This window comes from Octodon degus, unplaced genomic scaffold (genome assembly GCF_000260255.1).
Source record: "Octodon degus isolate 3935 unplaced genomic scaffold, OctDeg1.0 scaffold00080, whole genome shotgun sequence".
NCBI lineage: Eukaryota > Metazoa > Chordata > Mammalia > Rodentia > Octodontidae > Octodon > Octodon degus.
Window position 1 is genome coordinate 4,805,695 of NW_004524656.1, and position 8,104 is coordinate 4,813,798.

Genomic DNA, 8,104 nt, shown 5'->3' on the forward strand with positions numbered 1-8,104 from the left:
AAATAAAAAATTAAAAAAAAAGGTCATAGATCATGATCAATTCTTGTGCTCTAACACTGATCAAAGTCATCTACCATATTCAGATACTAAACCAGAAAAACCATATGATACTCTCACTCAACAAAATTCCACATCTAGTCAACGTAAGAACTCTCAGTAAGCCAGAAATATGCCTTAACCTAGTTATTCTTAACCTAGCAAAGCATCCATAAAAATAGCTGCAATCCTTAATGATGAGGAATAAAACAAGGATATCTCATTACTGCTCCAATCTCACACTAGAAGTCTTAACCAGTGCAATAAAGTGAGGAGCAAGAAATAAAAGATATATAGGTTGGAAACAAGAAAATTTAAAGTCTCTCTTCATAGAAATATGATTGTTTATGCAGAAAAATCACAAAGGATTTATTTTTAAAAGAGCATAAAATAGTAAGTGAACTCAACAAGATCACAGAAAATAAGGGTAAGAATCAAGCATATATATATATATATATATATATATATATATACAGACACACATTTCACATATGTATTTCAAATCTCATTCATTTTATATGAATATAAATAAAATGCATGACAGAGATTCAAAATTTTTTTAAAACTACCATATTCAATAATAGTCCACCACCAAAATGAAATAAACAACTGACTCAACTTTTACTGCCTTTAAATGCCATGTCATTTCTATCAGTAAAAGACTCCAAGAAGCCATTGGTTCTAAGATTCAATCTCATACTAGTGTCAAATTCTTACACATGCTACTTTAATCTCTACAAAATGATTATTTGTTGCAATAAATCAGGCATAAGTCAACTTTTTTTTTCAGAAAAAAATGGCCATTAACCTGTTCGTGTTCAGTACCAAAATCATCATCCTCTGCTCCGATAATATGAGGTGTTATTCTGGTTAAGGGACTTCCAATGATTGACTGAGTGTCCTGGTAACATTGACAGAAAAGAAAAGAGATTTACCTAGTGGTCAAAGTCAGTAAAAGGATAAAATCAAATCATTAAAAAGATATGGTACTGATTTTCAGACTGTCATATCCATAGAACACTAAAGTAGAGAAACCTATCACAATTGTTATAACTGTTTTATCCCTGAAAATAGTACATATGCTGATCACTACACCCTTGACCTAGTCACTTTCTATAACCTTAATTTATTAACTATACATACCTCCACCTTCCACAGAAAGTCATAAAATGACTTATTTGATGACCATAAAAAGTTAAGCTAAAAAAGTTAAGAAAAACAGAAAAAATGAGAACAGAAATGAAAAGACAAATTAGCACAACTAAGGGTCGGTGAAATAGCTGAGCAGACTAAGCACTTTTTTAGGCAAGTGCAGGGACCAGGGTTTGATCCCCAGTACCACATGCCGAGCTTCGTAGTGAAACTCTGTACCAAATACATAAATTTAAAAAACACTTAGCACAACTATTAACACACTTGAGAAGTAGTAAAAGATCTTCAGCAACTATAAAAATTCAAAGCTATCACTGAACCCTAAATTTTCACTTAATTCATTTTCACAAATGCGTAATACAAGGTCTCTCAATTTTGCCCCTGCTGATGTTCTCGGTTGGTAACTACTTGGCGAGGGGCTGTGCTATGCGCTGTAGCATGGCTGGCAGCGTCGCTGACCTCCACCATTCACCAGACAGTGTCAGCAGCCTCCCAGTTGAGATTTCCAGATTCCGTCCAAAGTTCCCACAAAGCAAAGTAGCTCCTCTTTGAAAATCACTGGCTTAATGCAATAAAAATTTTCAAGTGATCTCTCAAACATTAGTAAAGAAACAAAGATATTTAGATTTTAAAAATAAACTGGAGGCTGGCAGTTAGCACACCATTCAATAGCTCATCTGTTCATCTACTCACAAGTTTGGGTTCAACACAAAAAATGTGGTATAGAGGAAACAATGTGTAATAGGATAACTGAAAAACAAGTAGTAAAATCAAAGGTCATGTAGGATAAGAGAAATAAAAATGCTGAGACAGAAGAATGAATTTGGGGGCCAGCGAGATAGCTCAGCAGACTAAGCACTTACTTAGGCAAGCACAAGGACCAGGGTTTGATCCTCACAACCACATGCTGCACACCAGCCCCGCCCACAGGCACACTGAGCTGGCCACCAAGCAGTGGGGAGGCTAAACAAACAGGGGGATTACTACAAGTCTGAGCTATGTAGTGAGACTCTATACCAAATATATAAAAATAAAAAATTAAATTAAAAAAAATGAATTTGGCTTAAATATAACAGCAGTTGAACATGGAAAATCTGGAGCTTACCATGATGGGTAAGGCTGGTCTATATACATAGATATACAAGTGATAAATTCAGTGAAAATTGTAAATTCAGTGAATATTATCTACAGCTTCTCTTCCTTAAGTATGTTACACTATATACCAAACCTTCTAAATGTCAGCATGCCTTTTAAAAATTACTCTTTTTTTTTTAAACTGCAAGGTCTTAATGAAAAAAAAGAAGATAAAAACAAAAGAAATTTGTTTACAACAGAAGATAGACAAGTTTTAATTTTATAACTGACTTGATGTCTTTGATTTTTCAATATTTATATTGCTCTTGGCAGGCTATAAACAGACGGATCACTACAAGTCCGATCTAGTAGTGAGATCCTGAACTCCCTGTAGACCCTTCCCTAAAATACAATAATAATAAAAATAATAAAAATAATAATATTTATGTTGCTAACAGTCAACACATCACAACATTTTGTTAACTCTTTCACTATAAAACGTCAGGTATGTTTGCTGGTGACGCAGCAGGAAGTAAGTTCAAGCCTATCCCAGACAAGTTAGCAGAAAAGCTGTTCCAAAATTTAAAAATGCTGGAAATGTAGCTCTGTGAGAAGGCCCTGAGTTCAGTGTCCAGTATCACAAAAACAAAAACATCTGTCAAACAAATCTAATTTTAAATCAGAACACTAAAAATGTTCAATTAAGAGCATTTAAGACATAGCAGTCCCACTTCTCAATATATAACCAAAGAATTGAAAATAGGGCAGCAATATTTACAACAGGCAAAAGGTGGAAGCAGTCCAAGTATCCACTGCCAGATGAATGGACACAGAAATGTGGCATACACATATCATGGGATATTATTTAGTCTCAAAACAGAAGGAAATTCTGATACATGACATAGAACAGAGGAACTGAAGACTGTGCTACTTGAAGAAAGTCACAAAAGTCATGTAATTGCATGGCTACACTTACTTGAGCAGCTAAAATAGTCATTCATTGAGACAAAATAAATGGTGGTTGCAGGGAGTGGAGGGAGAAATGTGGAGAGCTAGTGTGTAATGGGCACCACATTTCAGTTAAGGAGGCAGATGGCAGTGATGGCTGTACAGCAGCATGAACACAGAGATACTATACAGTTAAGGCAGTGTCTTTTAGTGTCTTTTATGTATATTTCACCAAAATAACAAAACATGGATGGGGAGATGGCTCAGAATAAGCACCTGCCTGGCAAGCACAAGGGCCTGAGTTCAATCCCTGGTTCCACTCCCCCCCCAAAAAAAAAACCATCCAAGCAACCTAATAATATACATTTTTCAAATTTTCATTAAATGGTTGTAACAAAGAAAACCACATGAAATTCGCCTGTCAATCCTTAAATGTAAGAAAAGGTAAAAGGGTTGAGTACTCAACCTCAACCAGCTCAGTGGTACAGTACTTGTCTAGTATATGTGAGACCCCATGTTCGATCCCTAGCACCACCAAAAAAAAGTAAAGACAAAATTCACTGCATGGATTTCATACTCACACTGTCCTGAACTGCTTCACTTTTCTCTGGGTTTTCTTCTGGATAAACTTTCTCTTTCAGGCCACTCTTAGGACTCTGATAAGGGGGAAAAATTCTTCATTTCAATAGGCTCATCAAAGGAGGTAAGGAAAAATAATGTACAAAAATTAGTTTTCTCAGAAATTTTCTATTTGTATTTAAACTATCTTTCATATAATACCTGCCTTTGCTACTTTTCTCCCTGACTTCATGAAATCAATCAGATTTTCAGTTTTATGTTGATAAACACTATAAAACTAATAAAATGGTTTTACTAATCTTTAGGACTAGAGATTACTTATCTAGTAAACAACTCTAGATACACTACATATCTCCAACTCATGTCAAAATCACTCTCTTTATCTTCCCCAATCTTTGCCTTCCCTAACTATTCTTTCTTTCCAAATTAAAAGCATTTTTTTTATTTATATGAATGCAATCAAGATTGTATCTAGTTTTCTGTTACAACCTCATGTGAAACCTACTAAGTAAATTTTCTTTACATGGACTGTTGGACATGCCTTAAAGTAAAATACAAACTATATGACATGCATTAACTTTTGGAAAATAAGGAGCACCCTAAAAGCATTCTTTGTAACAATTCATACACATGTTCTACACATATACCAATACATTACAAAATAAAGAAAACAGTAGTCTCAAATGTAAGGCCCACCCTGGAGAAATGGATGATTGTAAGTCTTAAGATATTAAAAAATAAGTTAGAATAATACCATCATGAAAAGCAAAAAGAACTATCAAAGATAATGTAGACTCACGTTAAGAGACAACATAAATGAGCTCCCAGATATCAAAAAAGGGTAATTCATGTTAGAATTTGACTTCAAAATATGATACTCAGGCATATACACATACATACACATGACCCTACCTCACCTTTGGAATCTGGTAAAGTTATCAACTCTTGTGGAAAGAATCCAAGTATTTATCTTACATTTCCTATAGATACTACATTTTAAGGTAATCTAACAGTATTGTAGGACTTCCTGCAGAAGTTATATTTTAAGGTAACTTAATAGTAGTAAGGGAAAACACTTCTCTATAAAATAATTGCATCAAAAAATACTAAAAGAATGACAAAATAATAGTGCCATTTTTTCAAAACCCCTAATGAAATAATTGATCTAGACATCTTGATCATCCATGCCATTTTAAAACATTATAAATATAAAACTCAATGGGGAACTTTATAATAAAAGAATCAGGCTGATATCACCTGCACACCTTAAACAAACTTAGAACTGACAGTAACTAACAACCAGAAATTCACTCCTGGCATGATGTGATGAAATATACACAGTACCACCCATCAGTTGTTCTTGGCAAACAACAACTAGTAAAACTTAATCTGGGGGCCGGGAAGATGGCTCAGTGGAATAAGCGCTTTCCCTGGCAAGCGCAAGGGCCTGAGTACAATCCACCAAAAAAAAAAACAAAAAAAACTTAATCTGGTCACGACTCTATCAATTGTCAGGAAATAAAGACAGAGGAACGGGTTATAAAATACTATGAAAATCAATTACAAAGGTTATTCTTTTTAAAAGGGACACATGGCCCAATTTCTTTAACAAAACAAACAAGGCAAGAATAAAACAGAAAAATGCAGGAAGCTTATACATCACAGAGCCTAAAAGAACAAATGTAATATGAAATCTTTGAATCCTCATGTTTAATTTTTACTTATTTATTCATTCATTCATTTATTTTTGGTATAGGGTCTAACTACACAGTTCAGACTCCCCAGCAGCTGGGATTACAGGTGTGTACTACCACGCCTGACTCCATCATGGGATCAGCGCGCCCCAGGGACAGGGCCAGTGAGGCATGTGGTGCCGGGGATCAAACCCCAGTCCCTACGCTTGCCTAAGCAGGTGCTTAGTCCGCTGAGCTATCTCGCCAGCCCTTGGATCCCGATTTTTAAAAAAGATTATATGGCAACTACAAAAATCAAACTGTATTAAGAAAATAATAATTGTTAAGGTTTCATAACCATATTACACTTATATTCACCTGACAAACACACATGTCAATGAAATAAAGCCTTGGATCCATTTAAATAAGCCAGTGTCAGAGGATGTGGAGAACAAGAGCTATAGACAAGACAGGTTTGAGCCAAGGAGATGGCTCAGTGGAATAAGCGCTTCCCTGGCAAGCACAAGGGCCTGAGTTCAATCCCTGGTTCCACAAAAAAAAAAAAAAAAAAGACAGGTTTGAGTACATGCTGACAGGCACTGAGGCTGTATTATCAGGACATCACAGGCATCATTAAATTGCCCTCTCTACTCCTGATTACATTGGATTCTTTTCCAAGTATGTACTTTTTTAAAAAAGTCATTCACAAATTGCAAAGTAGAGGCAGATGCTCTGCATTTTAGATGCTCATGTGTGATCAAGGTGCTTATCTTGACAGAACTGGAATAGGGAATTATTTAAAGACTTTATCAAGTAGCCAGACCTGGTGCCACATCCCTGCCACACCAAGCACCCTGGGAGACTGAGGCAGACGAACCACAAGCTTGACCCAGTGCAGGCAATTGAGCAACTTGGTACACAGCGAGTGCAAAAGCCCTAAGCTCCACGCCTAGTATAAAACAACAGCAACGAAAATGTCAAGGTGGACAAAAGCTGGGATTTTTAATTAACAGTAACTCCATAAACACCACCAGAAGACCACTTTATAAAAATGAGAAGAAAATTTTAAACATTGGAAGTGCTGATTCAAAAGTTCAGACTCATTTCTCCAAATTTACTGCAATGCAAGCAAAATAAACATGGAAACTTCTGAGTTAAAAGCTGCACATTTTTAGCTTCAGTTGCTTGTGAGAATTAGATGAGGTTACTACAGCAGATGGGCTAGTCTTGACTTCCATCGTAATCATTTATTCGTTTAACCTTATTTTCCTCATTTATAAAATGGTGATATTGCTTAAGGTTATGAAATCTTAAAAATACTTATTTGTCAACAAAGACATAACAACTTCTGACACAAAATAGGTATTAAGTATTAACTGTTAGTCATTCAACACAGGTGAACAAAGCTAAGCAGTCTTCTTACAGATACCACTCTCTACTTCAATTCTATGCTGTTACGTCTCTGATGGTGCCTCTCTTCTGCTTGTAAAATAGAGTCCAAATACTCTTTTTTTTCTTGTCTTTCTGAGACTGGGTCTTGCTATGCAGTTCAGGATGGTCTTGAACTCAAAACACTCCTCCTGTCGGCTTCCTAAATGCTGGGATCATAGGCATGCACCACCGCTCCTGTCTTTCACTTTGCTGTTCACTGAAATCCTCACCAAATATCAATTATATATTTGTCTTAATTCAATTGTATATTCACCAATTAACTTATTAACCAATAAAGTGATATTCTAAGCCACAGATTTTAACCTCACATTCCTCTAAAACAAGATAAAGCTAGGCCTGATGGCACATGCCTGTAATCCCAATACTCAGAAAGCTAAGGCAGGAGGACTGGCATGAGGTTAAGCCTAGCCTGGGCTATACAGTGAGTTGAAGACCAGCCTGAACTACATAGCAAGACTCTGTCTCAAAAAATAAACAAAACATTAATAAACAAAAACCAAGATAAAATTCAAATTTCTTATCTGTATTACTTGCACAGATTATGCTTTGGAAACAGAGTGACATAACAGTGTCAATGCTTTCAAAGGAACTTCCTGAGAGAACTTCCTGTCTAATGACGGGCAATACACAGAAACAAAGGTGAATGACAGTATAAGGACTCCCAAAAGCAGTACCACCGGAAGAAGCTGAACTCAGCTACTTAAAGCATGTACGCACGTCTTTGTTTCTAGGATAATCTCAAGAGTCACTGGGCCTAAGCCTAAAAGGGAAGCCAAAATTACAGCATATCCAGCTTTCACACCGTTTTAAAAGCACAACTTGTATAAGAGGGGAACCTCATACTGTCAACCAGAATTTATGGTGTCTATGTGTATACACCAAAAATCACAGAAGTAACATCTCTTCTACACACAAATCATCTTTATTTTGTATTTCAATCTTCTAAGGAAACAGTGGACACAATCCACTAACTTGACTTCATGACCCACAGTTACAAAAAAAGTAGCTCCAACTACTTCCCTTCATCATTTTTAAATGGTGACCTATATCTTTATTGCTATCACGGCATGCTACTTCAGTAACCCTGAACTTGGCTTTTATTTTTTTCTTATTTTTATTTTTTTTTTAAATTTTATTGATAAACAGATAGCAATGAGACAGTTTCAAATCAAATCGGAAGTACAGTTTCA

At 35.7% G+C, this 8,104-nt stretch overlaps 1 protein-coding gene across 1 annotated transcript in view; it reads right to left on the reverse strand.

Annotated features, from left to right (window-relative positions):
- Arhgef12 (Rho guanine nucleotide exchange factor 12) overlaps positions 1 to 8,104 on the reverse strand; it is a 190,842-nt gene that overhangs the window by 64,063 nt on the left and 118,675 nt on the right. The gene's annotated exons all lie outside the window — the stretch shown is intronic.